The sequence below is a fragment of the Bos javanicus genome, chromosome 17, assembly GCF_032452875.1.
Source record: "Bos javanicus breed banteng chromosome 17, ARS-OSU_banteng_1.0, whole genome shotgun sequence".
Classification (NCBI taxonomy): Eukaryota; Metazoa; Chordata; class Mammalia; order Artiodactyla; family Bovidae; genus Bos; species Bos javanicus.
Window position 1 is genome coordinate 2998503 of NC_083884.1, and position 16010 is coordinate 3014512.

Genomic DNA, 16010 nt, shown 5'->3' on the forward strand with positions numbered 1-16010 from the left:
CTGGGTCCTGGTATGCATGAGTCCTTGTGTGTGGCCTCCAAGAGCAGAGTGTTTCCCCAGTCCTATGGAATTCCAAGATCAAGTTCTGTTGGCCTCCAAAACCAAGTGCTCCAGGGGTTCCGTCTCCCAGTGCGCACTCCTGGGCTGATGAGCCTGACATGGGGTTCAGAACTCTCACTCCTTAATGGGAGAATTCCTGTAATATAATTTTCTGCAGCTTATGGGCCACCCATCCAGGGTGTATGGGATTGATTATATCATGAATGTGCCCCTTCTATCATCTTGTTTTGGTTTATTCTTTCTTTCTTTGGATGTAGAATATATCTTTGGTAGGTTAGAGTCATTTTTATCAATGTTTCTTCAGCAGTTAGTTGTGATTTTGGTATGCTCATGAGAGGAGATGAGTTCAAGTCCTTTTCCTCCACAATCTTGTCCACAAAGCCCTCCCAAACTCTATTTCTGCGGCTCGCTCAGCCTCTTCCAGCTGCATTTCTTTCTGTTAGTATGCCTCATAAGTTTCTGTTGAAATATAGACATGACATAGTTGGTAAAAGACCTTTAGGGATGTAGTGGTAAGGTGGGAGGGAAAATGCCCTGTAGTCTTACAATTGTGTCTCAGACTTTTGGTGAATCTCTGGCCCTGGGTTGTGAATTTCACAGTTGCTTCTTAAGGTGGAGTTAAAAGGCTAGAGGGGGCTGGAATTGGATATTTCTTTTCCCCAGGTAAGTTAGTCTCTGATAAAACCCTACCTGTTTTTGATCTGATAAAATAATTTCACCTGAAAGCAGGTCTTATAAAGAAAAGCAAAATGTTATGATAATTTTCTGAATAGTTCTTTTCCACTCTTCCTATAGAAGCACCAGGAGATTTTTGTTCAAAATTTACAATGAAAACCAAGTTGAACTCTTGCTGGTAGAAATCACAAAATAGAGGAACCTTATGACGGTGTTTCCCTGGAGTTTTTAACTCTCAAACTTGTCCCCACTGTGCCTGTAGCAATGTAGCAACTATAGTTAAAGTTTGCCTACCCCAGCACTTGTTTCTGCAAAGGTTTTTGCTCAAATTTATGCTCCAGTAAGTTGTGACTGTCTCTCCAGGGGCTGTAGTTTGCTCTGTGACTTCACTTTTCTTCTGGATCTAACAAGAAATAATGATTTTTCAGTTTGTTCAGCTGAGGACAAACTGAACAATTAAGACAGATTAGGGACCTCTAAGCTCATTATACTCTAAGCTAGAAACCAGAAGTTCTGTGCCACATTTTCAAACCTAATATGTTGCTCTTCACTGACAAAATGTCAATAGTAAAACTTAGTTTTTGAAGGGTGCCATGTGCTATGGTACATGGTAATTATTGTTCAAATTAATAGCAGATAGAGCTATCCTAATTTCAATACACTGTATATGTAGAAATCTTGGGCAATATTGTTTCATTAAAATATTAGTTCACACCTAAGTTATTAAATTTTCCTTCATTTTGCAAGACAAATGAACAGTTTACTTGACCAATAAAAAATTCTATTAATATCTGAATATTTCAAGATTTAGGTATTTCTGGAATCAATGAATCATCAGCTAATATCCATCCAATGCATTTTTTCTTAAAATACATTGGTGGTTCCTCAAGTTTAGAACTTTTATCTTGTTGTGCTGTTCAAAAATAAGCATCTAAGCCAAAGAATCACCACTCACAAAAGAGAATTGAAATTCAATGTTATATAACTATACTCATAACCCCAAAATGGATTGTCTAAGCTTATTATCAGTGAAATCTTAGCTAAACCCTGATAACAGTTTCAATACAAGAATTTCTCAAGAAAAATAGTTGATATTAAAAATCCAATAAGTGAAATGAAGGAAATCTCAAAATGTTTTGTGAGACTGATGAACTAGAACAAATGCTTTCCCCTCTAGCTATTACAATTTCTCCGATTTCCTACAAGCCATTTTCTTAACTGCTTTTGCAATGTTCAAACTCATATGCGCCATTTAAAAAGGGAGAAAAAGTAGTTAACTATTTTTTTGTCTGCCTTTACCCAGACATTGAAGTTTCCGTTTCCCTATTTTGAATCTTTATTTCATGAGATAAGGATATTTATTGCTCTCAAAATGAGTTCCTTCAGCAAAACAGAGATGACTCAAACTTCCAAGTGCTTCCTAAGTGCCATAGGGGCACACTGTCAACTAAAGATTATAGGGGACAAGGATTCTGCTTATTAATTCAACCTTCCTACAGGTGCTTGGTGAGGACCACAGAGAGCACACTGTTTGCTAAGGCTGCCAGGGAGAGGGGATAGTGCCTCCTGCCAGGAGTTTATGATATGCTATGCTAGGTGAGCTGTCTCAGCAGCTGTATTTATGGTGCCAGGAGAATTTGGAGGTATTAGAAAAGAGCTTCAGAGGAGGGTTAATTAACCTCAAAGCATGAAAACTAAATATAATAGACCTCAAAATAGAATTTCACTTGGCAAAATTCCGAACAATCTTGCCACCTGGCTGTTGAACCTTTAAAGAATCCTAACATAATGATACATTCCTAGATCTAGAAATTAAGCTACATTTACCGTCCAGTAGCAAATGTGCTCAAAATAGTGACATCTTGGAAGTACTTTTGGTATATTATCATAATTAGGATCTTTTTATTCCAACTAACTTTAAGGCTAGAGACAAAAAGGAATAAAAATAGGGTGTACTAGGTTGCTTCGGTCATGTCCAACTCTTCACCACCCTTTGGACCACAGCTGACCAGGCTCCTCTGTCCAGGGCTCCTCTGGGATTCTCCAGGTAAGAATACTGGAGTAGATTGCCATTCCCTCCTCCAGGAGATATTCCAGACTCGGGGATCGAACTTGGGTCTTTTGTCTCCTGTATTGGCAGGTGGATTCTTGACCACTAGCGCCACCTAAGGGTAGATTAGACTAAAAGAAAATAATTAGCAACCCACTCCAGTGTTCTTGCCTGGAGAATCCCAGGGATGGGGGAGTCTGGTGGGCTGCCGTCTCTGGGGTGTCACAGAATCGGACACGACGGAAGTGACTTAGCAGCAATTGTGTCTGACTCTATTTAAGACCCCGTGCACTGTAGCCCGCCAGGCTCTTCTGTCCATTGACTTCTCCAGGTAAGAATATTGGAGTGGGTTGCCATTCCCTTTCCAGGGAATCTTCCCGATCCAGGGTCTCTTGTTTGCAGGCAGATTCCTTACTGTCAGAGCCACCGGGGAAGCCCTAGACCAAAAGAATAAAATTCTAGAAATGATTACTAATGTCATTTTGTAAAACAGCAGCTCGTATCAGTTGACTCAAAGAACAAAAGTCACCTTAACCATGACTGAGACACCAGACAGTTCTCCTGACTCCTGATCTATGCTCTGTCCTTTAAACCAGGACAAAAGCTGAATAGTGAATTTATGGAAGGAGATGACAAATCACATCAGAATCTCAAAACACTTGCAACAGTAGAATGAACCTGGTGACAAGGGTAAGCAACAAGAACTGAGAAACTGCTAATAACAGCAATGGATGTGACATTAGGAGCAAAAGGTATATTGCCCCCAAATCAAAGAGAGTGACTTCTAAAAGGTTGTCATTTCCTATGGAGACGTGGTTCCCATTAAACAAAATACATAGAGTTGATGTGAAAGGCTAACACAAATGCAGAGGCTGTTTGGGTCATTTCTTGTGCTCTGAGACATGATGTGATGCTGTTAACATCACAAAACAAAACAAAACAAAAAATTCAACTTCAAACAGAATTCAGCATATGGTCAACTTTTATCACCCTGCCAGAGAAGCAGTATGGAATTCAGTTTGCTTGTAGAATTATCTGTTTCAGAATAATGAGGATATAGTTGCTAAAGCTGTAGTTTCCTAGGCTTACAGAGTCAGGTTCTCTGAAGCAACTTAAAGTCTAAGAACCACAGAAAGAAAACTCTTACTTCCTGCCTAACCTTAAATTCTTCTTTCCCTGCTGTAATTCTTCTGTGAGTCATGGAAAGAAAGTTTGAAATGCTGCATAGGAGCCTGGAGTTCTGCTTTTACTGGGGTCAAGGATGGGCCAAGGAATTCAAGGGTTCATTCGTCAGTGGTAAATTTAAGAAATAAGAGTGGGAATTTAAAGATTTGTAAGAGAAAAAACAAGTTGCCCAAATGGCAGTTATCCAAATCAATCAAGTTCTTTGAAACTAAGGAGCCTAAGTAGGAGGAGGTTGCCCAGCTCTTCACTCATCTTATGGCTGGCAGCATTTACTGTATTCCAGAGGTAGAAGAGAGAGATCTGTCTTTGAAGTGGATGTCTCTTTAAAATAGATGCTTCAATCAGTCACCTACATTACAAAAGAAAAAAAAAAAAAGTGGAGGGGAACAACTCCCAGTGTTTACACTACCAGTTCTATATAGGAATTAACATTTTAGAAGAAATTGTGCTTATTTCCGGTACCACACAAGATGGAGTAAGCCTAGTATGGACTATGTCTCCTAACAGACTACAAACATACACTTTGAGAAAATATAAAAATCAACTACCTGAAAACTCTGAAAATTAAATAGTAGAAAAATAACTAAGAAGAAAAATCAAAACATGAAAAATGGCCAAAAGCATAAATCCTCATTTATCTCCAGGTTTTCACCCAAAAGTGGGCCAAGTCCTGGAACTGTGCAACAGGCATGAACAGTGGAAACCCCAGAAAAAAACACTTTATCTCAAGCCAGACAACTAGAAACGAGGTCCTCTGCATGCTGATGGGTAAACAGAGATCCCCTCCTTTCCCTCTCTCTTTCTTTTTAAATCTCCTGGTCCTCCCTGAGGCTAGCCTCAGCCTCAAAATGGCAATGCTAGGGCAGCAGCGGTACTGTCAATCATGCAGTGGGTACCCAAAATCTTAGGGGGAAATTCTTCACTCTAGCAAGAGGAATGGGGAACTGGGCTCTTGCATTTCCCACAGTGTTGGGGTGAGCGGAGGGTTTCTTTCTTTCTTTTTTTTTTTTTCTTCTTTTCTCTCCTTTCTTTATCCTAAGGACAGCCTTCACTACACAAACTGCATTGAGAACCAAGATTCTGAGAGTAAACCCAGATTCTGAGCCAGAAAACAGCTGTCCTAGGAAAGCATGGCTCCAAGTACAGACAAAATTAGTGATTGCTTTACTATGTAAGTGCCATTTCCCCTGTGGGTTTCAACTACCCTCTGTAATATATTTGTAATCCAGCAAAAGTTGTGTGGCAATACTTTTCACTCCTACACTCCCCAACATCCATAGACAAGTGGCTAGATGGAGGGATAGAGCAAGGTCTTCTGGGTGAGAACAGAAACTGGAGTTCATCCCTTCCTCTTACACTGATGGGATAAACACAGGAACAGCACCTTGAACTTCAAACAGTAGTCTCCAGAGAACCACTTGTAAGGTTTGAAGTTGATAGCAGTGACTATAATGGACTTCTGAATACTTCAGTACGGACTGTGTGATAATGTATTTCCAGCAGTTGGTTAAAACTTAAAGTCTAGAAGCAGTTGCCCAAATCAGACTGCACAGTCCAGAACGGTCGACTAGCATATCAAAAACGTGCATACTCTAGAGGTTACTATTATAAGTACTTCTTTTATCCTGTGTTTATCAACTATTGACACTTTGGCAATTATCACCCTGTGTATCAGACATGGGTCTTCACAACTGAAACTTACGGCTTTAGCATTTAGTATATAAGTCTTAGGATTGGCTCTTGTTGGTGAAACAGGCCAACATTTATTACATATGAGTTGATGAAATATTTGAGATACACTCCCCATCCTTGGATGAAGAACTTATAAGAATCCACCTATCTTTCACCTCTAGAGATAAAACCTGAGTGTTGATTCCCTAGTCTGCCATTTACCTTGTCATTGATAATAGAAGGAATTCTGAATATGTGATGCTAACTATAGGGATAAAAGAACCCCACTTCTGCCATGCTGTTGTGAACTTTTCATTCAAGGTATGGTCAGAGCAACTAACTGAATGAAGAATGGGGACTTTTAGTGAGTCTGTAGAATGTGTGTTAGTCGCTCAGTTGTGTTCAACTCTGCGATCTCATGGACTGTAGCCCACCAGGCTCCTTTGTCCATGGGATTCCCGAGGCAAAAACACTGGAGTGGGAAATATTGAAAGTGTTCTAGGCTAATAAACTTAGTTTTATGTATCACTGTATATGAAACATAAAGTTTATTTTATTTTAATATAATAGACTATAGCCAACTTCCACCACTTTAAATTTCTTTGGTAGCTGCCTTACATATTATCAAACACCTAATTGTGATACACAACCAAATGATTTTAGGTCAGTTCTTACAACTATTGGGATGTCCTCCTCCTCCATTGAGGTGCTAAACACTTTGTGATTCACGTTAAGTGCCATAGCTGTGGAAATTTAAGGATTACGGTACAGCATACGTAACACAGACAGAATATGTGGCTATCCTACAGCTTTAAGAGAGTACAAGAGGGGTGCGAGAAGGTTCCCACAGTCCTTACAGAGGAAAGTGCAGAGGGTTTTCTAGGGGGAGACCTAAGCAGGTTTCCTCTAAAGAGTTTTACCAGCTTGAGAGGATGCCTGCATCCAAAGAGGTGGAAATGAAAACCACCGGTGTGGGCTGAAGGAAGCTAGGGCGGAAATCCTGTGATGAGTCACCCTTCCTTACCCAGACCAGGGAGAGGAGTATTCAGTGCCCACATCAAGACTACTGCGGCTACAGAAAACCCCACTGAACACTCCTGTGCAACTACACCCATTACAGTAATAAAAATCCTCTTGAAACATAGTACAGTGCTGCCAACAGCAATTCTTAACTAATTTTCAACTCAACAAGTAACATATTTTTTTCCAAAAAGCTCAAGGCAATTGAAACTGAAAGAAGTAGAATCCTTAAAATATTCTTCAGCCCATCAGTCTCTGGCTTCACTCCCCTTCCATTGGGCCTTGACTCTGAGCTCAGTCTCTAACCACTGCTCACTATAGTGTCACATAATGTCATGCCCTTCCTCCTCAGTCACAACAATTTCTACCCAAGGCCAGTCTCACCAACAGTTTTCTCTAGTTTCACTCCTAGGGCTGTCAAATTGTTTACTGGGACCATGGAAAATACAGTTCAATCTTATCAAAATCCTTTCTGATATTCAGCTCTCAGAGAATCTTAGGATTGGAAAAGCTTCAAGTGATATTCAAAGATCTTCATGACCCAGATCATCACAATGGTGTGATCATTCACCTAGAGCCAGACATCCTGGAATGTGAAGCTAGTGGAGGTGATGGAATTCCAGCTGAGCTATTTCAGATCCTGAAAGATGATGCTGTGAAAGTGCTGCACTCAATATGCCAGAAAATTTGGAAAACTCAGCAGTGGTCACAGGACTGGAAAAGATCAGTTTTCATTCCAATCCCAAAGGAAGGCAATGCCAAAGAATGCTCAAACTACCGCACAATTGCAATCATCTCACATGCTAGCAAAGTAATGCTCAAAATTCTCCAGCCAGACTTCAACAGTATGTGAACTGTGTACTTCCAGATTTTCAAGGTGGATTTAGAAAAGGCAGAGGAACCATAGATCAAATTGCCAACATCTGCTGCATCATCAAAAAAGCAAGAGAGTTACAGAAAAACAACTACTTTTGCTTTATTGATTACGTTCAAAGCTTTTGGCTGTGTGGATCATAATAAACTGTGGAAAATTCTGAAAGAGATGGGAATACCAGACCACCTGATCTGCCTCCTTCTCAGGAGGGAGATTTCTCAATCTGTATTCAGGTCAAGAAGCAACAGTTAGAACTGGACATGTAAAAACAGACTGATTCTAAATCAGGAAAGGAGTACCTCAAGTCTATATATTGTCACCCTACTTATTGAACTTATACGCAGAGTACATCATGTGAAATGCCAGGCTGGATGAAGCACAAGCTGGAATCAAGATTGCCAGGAGAAATATCAATGACCTCAGATATGCAGATGACACCACCTTTAAGGCAGAAAGCAAAGAGGAACTAAAGAGGCTCTTGACGAAAGTGAAAGAAGAAAGTGAAAAAGTTAGCTTATAACTCAACATTCAGAAAACTAAGATCATGGGATCCGGTCCCATCTCTTCATGGCAAATAGATGGGGAAACAATGGAAACAGTGAGAGACTTGATTTTGGGGGGCTCCAAAATCACTGCAGATGGTGACTGCAGTCATGAAATTAAAAGACACATGCTCCTTGGAAGAAAAGTTATAACCAACTTAGTCAGCATACTAAAAAGCAGAGACAATACTTTATCCAAAAAAGGTCCCTATAGTCAAAGCTATGTTTTTTCCAGTAGTCACGTACGGATGTGAGAGTTGGACTATAAAGAAAGCTGGGCACTGAAGAATTGATGCTTTTGAACTGTAGTGTTGGAGAAGACTCTTGAGAGTCCCTTGAACTACAAGGAGATCCAACCAGTCCATCCTAAAGGAGATCAGTCCAGGGTGTTCATTGAAGGACTGATGCTGAAGCTGAAACTCCTATACTTTGGCCACCTGATGTGAAGAGCTGACACATTGGAAAAGACCCCGATACTGGAAAAGATTGAGGGCAGGAGGAGAAGGGGACGACAGAGGATGAGATGGTTGGATGGCATCACTGACACTATGGACATGAGTTGGTGTCCAGGAGTTGGTGATGGACAGGGAACCCTGGCGTACTGCAGTCTATGTCGTGCAGAGTCAGGCACAACTGAGCGACTGAAATGATACTCAGTTCAATACTCCCATTTAGAACAGAATTTTCCTCTACAATGTCCGTTAGAAATCCAATTTATGACTAAATTCATTTGCAATAGGTCAATAATTTTCCCTGAAATAATTTCCCTCAACTTGTACAAAATGTATATAAATTGGTAGAAGTCTGAATCCCTAAGTCACTAAATTTCCAATCACGTGATCTTGGTTTTTCCTTCTGTCAAAAGGAAATGCATCTGTCCCCTGCGCTGTATGTCATCTTCTCAGCTGTCTGAAGTGCAGCTCCATGTGTCTCCTAAAGCTCCTCATCATAAAGTGAGGTTATCGCTTCCTTCTACGACATAGTTTACAAATCCTTCTCCATCGTGGTTGTCTTTTATAGTGAGTGAGCATAATTTAAATTGGAGTGAGAGACTCTCTGGTGCCCAAAGAGAGCACTGTTAAATTTGAGGAGGAGAACTGTGGAAACAGAACAGTAGAAAAGTAGAGCACTAACAGATGTCTACTTGACAATGCTTTCCAATGTCTGTACTAAACTAATTGGTATCCAAAGACTATGTTGACCAGCTTTGGTCTGCAAGGTCTTATCTAGAAGCCCACCCAATCTAGTATTTGCCACCCAGCATACTGATGTTTGAATAGAGAAATTCCTGGGCTCTAAGAATTTCAGTGAGTAGAATGATATACCATCACTAGATATTTTCATGCTATAGGGTAAAACTTAAGAGTTTTTCTAAGAAAAAAAATTGAAATATACAACTTGAAATGTTAGTGTGCTTTGCAGTTTTTGTCATTCTGTAATTTTTGAAATGTGTCATCCATAATTTGCTCAGAAAATTCATTATATTTTAGTATATTTAAAGGTAAAAGCCCTAGAATAAAAAATGATATCGTTGCTAATTTTCTGTATTGTTAAGGGTAGTTTGTTTTTGTTTGGGGTTACAATTGTAGGGAACACCAAAAACAAATTTCCTTAGCCAGTGGCAAGAATTTTACTCAGGCCTTCTCAAAACTTCAACCTCTTTTCAACCCATCCTTCACTCACTCTGTTACCAAGGACTCTGTATTACCATTTTGAAGCCACTCTGCTCTCATTCAAGGTTTAGCTCCCCAAAATGAATTTCCTAGTTACTCATGAAAGCTAATTTCTTCTGATCTTCAGGTTCTACTTATGCCTGGATATCACTAGGAGCTCAACAACAACTTTCACTCAACCACCTTCTTTAATATTTCTCCAAACTACTTTTGACTCAAGGACTGTTGACCTACCTTTGATTTGAATTTTCAGGGATAATCTTTTTATTCTGAAATCTAGATGTCTCTCCTTAATTCATAAGTCCTAAAAATTATCCAGGTGGCACTAGTGGTAAAGAACCTGCCTGACAATGCAGGAGATGTAAGAGATGTGGGTTGGATCTGTGGGTTGCGAAGATCCCCTGGAGGAGGGCATGGCAACGCATTCTAGTATTATTGCCTGAATCCCATGGAAAAAGGAGCCTGGGAGTCTACAGCCCATAGGGTTGCAAAATGTCAGACAAAAATGAAGCAATTTTAGATGCTGACTCTTTGCCTGGGAGTTGTTAAATTTTGATGCATAGTAAGCCATCTAATCCTGGCCAAGAGCCAGCAATGCCAGGAAAGCATTTCACAAAGAAACTGCTTGAATATAAATGTTCTCGAAATTATGATTCTAAATGCATGCATCAGCTTTAGATCATACAAGGCAATGCTAAATTCCAAGAAAATGAAATTGTCAAGGTACAATAGAATGGATATTGACAATGTTAATCTAAAAAAATACATTATAAAGACAAAAGACATATTTTCAGGAAAATCTACTCACATGCACTGTCTACTGATCAGAATCTGTGTAAATTATTCATAAAAATGGAGGGGCCAATGCAGGTATCATTGACTGGAAAATTCAGCAAAAGAGAGAACTAAGAAAGCATGTGACCTTGAACAAGCATATAAACTCCCTGAACTTCTATTTTCTCATTATTAAAATAATAGAATGATTGGTACGAGTGAATCTGACTTCAAAATTAATGATAATTTTGACCAGAAGGATTACAAGAGGGGTTGTCCATTGTCCTTTCCTTTTTTCTTCCTTCCAAACATAGATTTTAAAATTATTTAAAAGCATCTTGGTTTGTATTTAATAATTATCCCCATTTACACAAAAAATTTAAAATTCAAGTTTTTTGCACACGTAGGATTTAAGTGGAAGGGAAATGTTTTATAGCAATAAAAAGAATGGGAATTAAATTATACACAATAGAAGTTCAAAAAAGAAACACAGTAATAGTGTTTTTTCCTAATTCAAGGAGGTTATAAAAATATTAAAAGTACTGAAAGGTTGTTGTTGAACCACGTGAAGACACCGGGATTCTTGGCCCCCAGGGGAGAAGAATTCAATCCGGGGCTCGAGACGAGGCTTGATCGCTCAGAGCTTTTGTATAGTAAAGTTTTATTAAAGAATAAAGGAGATAGAGAAAGCTTCTGACATAGGCATCAGAAGGGGGCAGAAAGAGTACCTGCTTGCTAGTGTTAACAATGAAGTTATATAATCCAAAAGAATGTCTGGAGGTTGTAAAGACCTCATCAGACCTACTCCCATAATTTACATTTTAAGATAACACTGTCCTCAGGCAGGATACATCCTTGTAAAGACCAGGTCTACTCCCATAATTTACATTTTAAGATAACGGAAGGTTTAGTCCAGAGACTGTCCTTAGGCAGGATACATTATTGTTATATAATCCTAAGGAATGTGGAGAAAGAAAAAGGTTTGTCTTTTCTTCCTCGAGAATTCCAGACCCCTCTCTCCTTGGGAACCCCTAGACTCCTTATCAACCTGCCTAGGAAATGACTCTCTCAGTACCACACTATATGTCATCATGGGATTGTAGGTAATTCATGCTTTTCTCTTTACTCTGCTTTCTAAATTGTCTTCAATATTCATGCATAGCTTTTATTATCAGAAAAAGAAAATGAGTTTGTTTATAAAGAATGGGGGAAGGAAAATAACATATTTTGCTTATTGGCTATGAAGTATTCTTTTTTATATAGACTATATTGATTGAAATGCTTATTTGCATAAGTATTCTGGTTCTTTCCCATTATATGGTATTTCTGTTTCTTAAAACAATTTTCTCAGTTTTAAGAAAAATTGAGGTAAGTCATGCTTAAATTTAGACTGTTATTAAGGGTAAAGGGAAATTTTCAACCTGAAAATAATTTTGTACCTAAAAAGTTTAGAGAATTTAAAGAGACCAGAGATGTCTTCAAGAAAATCAGAGATACCAAGGGAACATTTCATGCAAAGATGGGCTCGAAAAAGGACAGAAATGGCATGGACCTAACAGAAGCAGAAGATATTAAGAAGAGATGGAAAGAATACACAGAAGAACTGTACAAAAAAGATCTTCACGACCCAGATAATCACGATGGTGTGATCACTGACCTAGAGCCAGACATCCTGGAATGTGAAGTCAAGTGGGCCTTAGAAAGTATCACTATGAACAAAGCTAGTGGAGGTGATAGAATTCCAGTTCAGCTATTCCAAATCCTGAAAGATGATGCTGTGAAAGTGCTGCACTCAATATGCCAGCAAATTTGGAAAACTCAGCAGTAGCCACAGGACTGGAAAAGATCAGTTTTTATTCCAATCCCAAAGAAAGGCAACGCCAAAGAATGCTCAAACTACCGCACAATTGCACTCATCTCACACGCTAGTAAAGTAATGCTCAAAATTCTCCAAGCCAGGCTTCAGCAATATGTGAACCATGAACTTCCTGATGTTCAACCTGGTTTTAGAAAACGAAGAGGTACCAGAGATCAAATTGCCAACATCCGCTGGATCATCGAAAAACCAAGAGAGTTCCAGAAAAACATTTATTTCTGCTTATTGACTATGCCAAAGCCTTTGACTGTGTGGATCACAATAAACTGTGGAAAATTATGAAAGAGATGAGAATACCAGACCACGTGATCTGCCTCTTGAGAAATTTGTATGCAGGTCAGGAAGCAACAGTTAGAACTGGACATGGAACAACAGACTGGTTCCAAATAGGAAAAGGAGTACGTCAAGGCTGTATATTGTCACCCTGTTTATTTAACTTATATGCAGAGTACATCATGAGAAATGCTGGACTGGAAGAAACACAAGCTGGAATCAAGATTGCTGGGAGAAATATCAATAACCTCAGATATGCAGATGACACCACCTTTATGGCAGAAAGTGAAGAGAAGCTAAAAAGCCTCTTGATGAAAGTGAAAAAGAAGAGTGAAAAAGTTGGCTTAAAGCTCAACATTCAGAAAACGAAGATCATGGCATCTGGTTCCATAACTTCATGGGAAATAGATGGGGAAACAGTGGAAACAGTGTCAGACTTTATTTTTCTGGGCTCCAAAATCACTACAGATGGTGACTGCAGCCATGAAATTAAAAGATGCTTACTCCTTGGAAGGAAGGTTATGACCAACCTAGATAGCATATTCAAAAGCAGAGACATTACTTTGTCAACAAAGGTTCATCTAGTCAAGGCTATGGTTTTTCCTGTGGTCATGTATGGATGTGAGAGTTGGACTGTGAAGAAGGCTGAGCACCGAAGAATTGATGCTTTTGAACTGTGGTGTTGGAGAAGCCTCTTGAGAGTCCCTTGGACTGCAAGGAGATCCAACCAGTCCATTTTGAAGGAGATCAGTCCTGGGATTTCTTTGGAAGGAATGATGCTAAAGCTGAAACTCCAGTACTTTGGCCACCTCATGCGAAGAGTTGACTCACTGGAAAAGACTGTGATGCTGGGAGGGATTGGGGGCAGGAGGAGAAGGGGACGACAGAGGATGAGATGGCTGGATGGCATCACTGACTCGATGGACGTGAGTCTCAGTGAGCTCCGGGAGTTGGTGATGGACAGGGATGCCTGGCGTGCTGTGATTCATGGGGTCACAAAGAGTCAGACATGACTGAGCGACTGATCTGATCTGATCTGAAACCAAGAACTTCCAGATGTTCAAGGTGGATTTAGAAAAGGCAGAGGAACCGAGATCAAATTGCCAACATCCACTGAATCATTGAAAAAGCAAGAAAGTCCCAGAAAAACATCTACTTCTGCTTTATTGACTACACCAAAGCCTTTGACTGTGTGGGTCACAGCAAATTGCAGAAAATTCTTACAGAGATGGGAATATCGGAACATCTTATCTGCCTTCTGAGAAATGTGTATGCAGGTCAAGAAGTTTCATTTAGAAATGGACATGGAATAACAGACTGGTTCAAAATTGGGAAAGGTGTATGTCAAGGTTGTACATTTTCACCATGCTTATTTAACTTATATGCAGAGTACATCATGAGAAACACTGGGCTAGATGAAGCACAAGATGGAATCAATATTGCTGTGAGAAATATCAATAACCTCAGAAACACCGATGACACCACACTTATGGCAGAAAGCAAAGAGGAACTAAACAGCCTCTTCATGAAAGTGAAAGAGGAGAATGGAAAAAGCTGGCTTAAAACTCAGCATTCAAAAAACGAAGATCATGGTATCCAGTTCCATCACTTCATGGCAAATATCTGGGGAAAAAATACAGTGAGAGATTTTATTTTTTTGGTCTCCAAAATCACTGCAGATGGTGACCTCAGCCATGCAATTAAAAGACACTTGCTCCTTGGAAGAAATGACCAACATAGACAGCGTATTAAAAAGCAGAGACTTTACTGTGCCAACAAAGGTCCGTCTAGTCAAAGCTATGTTTTTTCCAGTGGTCATGTATGGATATGAGAGTTGAACCATAAAGAAAGCTGAATGGCGAAGAATTGATGCTTTTGAACTGTGGTGATGAAGACGACTCTTGAGAGTCCCTTGGACTACAAGGAGAATAAACCAGTCAACCCTAAAGGAAGTCAACCCTGAATATTCATTGGAGGGGCTGATGCTGAAGCTGAAACTCCAATACTTTGGCCACCTAATGTGAAGAATTGGCTCATTGGAAAATACCCTGATACTGGGAAAGATTGAAGGCAGGAGAAGGGCACGACAGAGGATGAGATAGTTAGAAGGCATCACCGACTCAATGGACATGAGTTTGAGCAAGCTTCAGAAATTGGTGATGGACAGGGAAGACTGGCGTGCTGCAGTCTATGGGGTCACAAAGAGTCAGACATGACTGAGCGACTGAACTGAACTGAAAGGGTTTAGTAAAGATCACTCATTTACATAAAACTTATTTGACATAGTTGTCATAAATAGGAAAGAAGATTTGTCCAAATTAAAGAGGTCTCTGCCTCCATTTGGAGAGAGCCAAAGTGTCAAGGGCTTGAGAGGTGAGGACATCACTGTGATGAACACACCTCATAGAACATGTCAGTCACAGCACCTGGGAGTCCCCATGTTGGCCTTGAACAGTGGAGTCAAGGCGTGGGTTTTGGGAGACACTTCCTCAGACAGAAGTGGGGATAGGATGGCATGAAACATGGGGGCAAGGAAGAGGATGGGGAAGTGAGGTCCCCTTCAAATGTGGGGCCTCTGGGTTCCCCAGGAGCTGTCTTTTCTTCCTCCTGCAACCAAGAATTAATCCCATCTTTGTGGCCTCAGAATGTCTTGGGTAGAGTCAGATATATTACTAGGCTATTAATAAATGCTGACTAATATTTATGGCAACTGCAAAGTGCCAGTCACTATAAATGCCTTATATGTATTAATTCAACAAATCCTCACAATAGCAAATGTTTTTTACAGTTAAGGAAAACCAATTCAGAATGATTCAGGGACTTGCTCTAAGGGCCAGAGTGTTGGAAGTCAGACCCCTGACTCATTCTACTGTCTCTCTGCAAGTGGAAACGAAATGAGAGAAGGAGCTGAAATCTCATAATGAAGAGAGTTTTTCCAAGTATAGAGGACAATAAAGAAAATCAGCAAAATATAGCCATAATAATCCACAGGGGCAGAGAAAAGGCTCTGGTTTCTGGGTGTGGATTCCCATTGTCTTAGACAGCAGCTACTTCATCAGTCCCTGAGACCCCCAGCTAGGGAATGCCTGAAAGGCAGACAATAGATAAAGAAGCTATTCGAGCAGGTTAGAGACATACATCTACCATGCTAAGAGGAGATTAAAACTCCAGCCAACAATGCCAAAATAAACCCTTTCCAGAATTAAAAAACTCATCTTACAATAATTCTCCAATCTAATTGAAATCTACCTCTGTAGGATAGATTCACAGACAGCAGATAAACTGTGGTTCAATAGTTGAGTATGCTTTCAGCATAAATAATACTTGGGCTGAATTC